Source organism: Lathyrus oleraceus, chromosome 4, assembly GCF_024323335.1.
Source record: "Lathyrus oleraceus cultivar Zhongwan6 chromosome 4, CAAS_Psat_ZW6_1.0, whole genome shotgun sequence".
Taxonomy (NCBI): Eukaryota; Viridiplantae; Streptophyta; class Magnoliopsida; order Fabales; family Fabaceae; genus Lathyrus; species Lathyrus oleraceus.
This window is the reverse complement of record NC_066582.1, coordinates 46,938,577-46,941,103: the sequence shown is the minus strand read 5'-3', so window position 1 is coordinate 46,941,103 and position 2,527 is coordinate 46,938,577. Positions and strand designations below refer to the sequence as shown.

Sequence of the window (2,527 nt, the reverse complement as noted above, 5' to 3'; positions counted from 1 at the left end):
GGTGGTTGGAGGTGATACATTCAAACTTTCAATTTTCTGGGCAAGGGCTTCCACTTTTGCATTAACATGATCAAGGCTACTTATCTCGTACATGCCACTTTTCGTTTGAGGTTTCTCTACCATTGCTCGGTCGCTTCCCCATTGATAATGATTTTGAGCCATGCTTTCGATAAGTTGATAAGCATCGGCATAAGGTTTATCCATAAGTGCACCACCTGCTGCAGCGTCTATTGTTAACCTTGTGCTGTACAAGAGACCATTATAGAAGGTATGAATTACTAACCAGTCCTCTAAACCATGGTGTGGACAAAGTCTCATCATGTCTTTGTATCTTTCCCATGCTTCGAAAAGAGACTCGTTATCTTTCTGTTTAAATCCATTTATCTGGGCTCTCAACATAGCTGTTTTGCTTGGAGGGAAATATCGGGCAAGGAAGACTTTCTTTAACTCGTTCCATGTGGTAACTGAGTTGGAAGGAAGAGACCGAAGCCATCTTCTAGCTTTATCTCTTAACGAGAAAGGAAAAAGGCGAAGTCGATTTGCCTCTGAAGTGACACCATTAGCTTTAACAGTATCAGCGTATTGGACAAATACGGATAAATGAAGGTTTGGATCCTCGGTAGGATTTCCAGAGAATTGATTCTGTTGCACTGCCTGTAGCAGAGAAGGTTTAAGTTCGAAGTTATTTGCTTCGATTGCGGGTGGAGCAATACTCGAATGCGGCTCATCTTGCGATGGAGCGGCGTAATCTCGAAGAGCACGAGCTGGTTCTGCCATCTCGGGTATTGGTGAAGGAAGAAGATTTTTGAGGTCGGGCACTTCGATAGGAGGGAGATTGTTTGCAGCACGATATTCCCGAATTCATCGTAAGACTCGGAGATATAGTTCGATGTCGTTGATTCGTAAGTAAAACGGCTCGCCTTGTGAGCGAGTGTGTGGCATACAAATCAACGAGAGAAAGAAAAAATAAAAATTGCCTTAGTCTCTACAGCGTAACAGAAGAGTTACGATATCGACTAAACAAAGATCCCCGGCAACGGCGCCAAAAACTTGATCGCGACTTTATGAGTCGAATTGGGGTACAAACTGCAAGTGCACAGTTTTATCGCGTAGTTTTAAAAGATATCGATCCCACAGGGACTTATGAATCGATATACCATTTTCTAAGGTTACTTCGTAAAGCTAAGGCGGATGATATTTTGATTGTTCGGGGGAAATGTAAAACTAAAACTAGATCTAAATTAAATATCAATTAAGCGGATATCGGTATGTAGTTCGTCGTAATTAGGGAATCAAATCTTCGTTGGTTTCTTGGTTTTAAAATAAATCTTTTCAGTAGATACTATTGATTAAAAATCTTTTCTCAAACTCTCGCTCTGTTGAATAGACTATGACTTTATATTAACGTAGCTGTCACTTATTAGTTAAGTCCAAAATCACTTTTTGAAAACAATAGAATCCATAAAAACTCTTTTTAAGAAAATACTAATCGTTTAAACACCCTCGTCTCAAACTCTCGCTCTGTTGACTTAGATTATATAATTAAATTCAAATGCTTAACTCTCGTCCTCACATTTAACTTTTAAAAATACTTTTTGAAAAAGATTAGAATTTAATTAACTCTAAAAATTGCTTTCGCCCTGATCTAGAATTAATGTCCAATTTACACTGTCCAGTTAAAAACTCAAACTCTCGTTCTATTGATTTTAACTTCTTTAGTCTTTTACTTTCGTACAAAAACCTTGGTATTAAACCTGTAAATTGAGACCATAAAAAGAGTGATTTTATTTTTAAGCGTAATTAAATCAACTTAGTTTTGATTCCTTCATTCCGCTTACTTTACATACCGATACCTAAATAAATTAGCCAGACATGCTAAACAGATCTAAACAATCATCATGCTTAAATAGAAACATCTCAGGCAAATAATGCAAATAAACAATAAAACAGGGCATATATAAATTCAAACAATAATTAAAGAACCTGAATAGTTAATGGCAATCTTAAACACTCCACCACAGATCGGTTGGATTTGTTCTTGAATTCTTCAATCGGACAGGAAAATAAAAGTGAAGGAATAAAAACCTAGGGTCTAACGTAAGGTTAGATCCGGTAAAAGATACACAATAGTTTTCGGTGTAGAAACTATTGTGTGAAAAATTAATTAAGTGCTGAAAGATTGACTGGAAAAGAAAATAGAAATTGCAAAGAAAAGTAAAAAAACTGTAAAAAATAATGCTGTAAAGTATGCTTGCACGGCTGGAAGAGAAAAAGCACGAAGAAGAGGGAGCCGCAGGGTTTGCTCCTTGGCTCTATTTATATTGTCCCAATTTGTAACGGTTTCCAAAACTCCTTCCGTAAAAGTGGTCTTCACGTTTCCCAGGTCAAGCGTAGCAATAGGCTTCAACGTGCCTCTGTTGCGCTTCTGAAGCCAAAAATATAGGAGAATGGTGTGACGTCCGTCACACCATGTGTTACGCTCGTAACACAAGGCAGCAGGGCGTGACGCTCGTCACATCTTGTGTGG

General features: G+C 38.0%; 1 non-coding gene across 1 annotated transcript; it reads left to right on the top strand.

The window, feature by feature from the left end:
- The first annotated feature begins 292 nt into the window (after positions 1 to 292).
- On the top strand, positions 293 to 399 carry LOC127077842 (small nucleolar RNA R71). Its single transcript, XR_007787610.1, has one exon. It is a non-coding gene; the product is annotated as a small nucleolar RNA R71 (small nucleolar RNA).
- Positions 400 to 2,527: the final 2,128 nt, after the last annotated feature.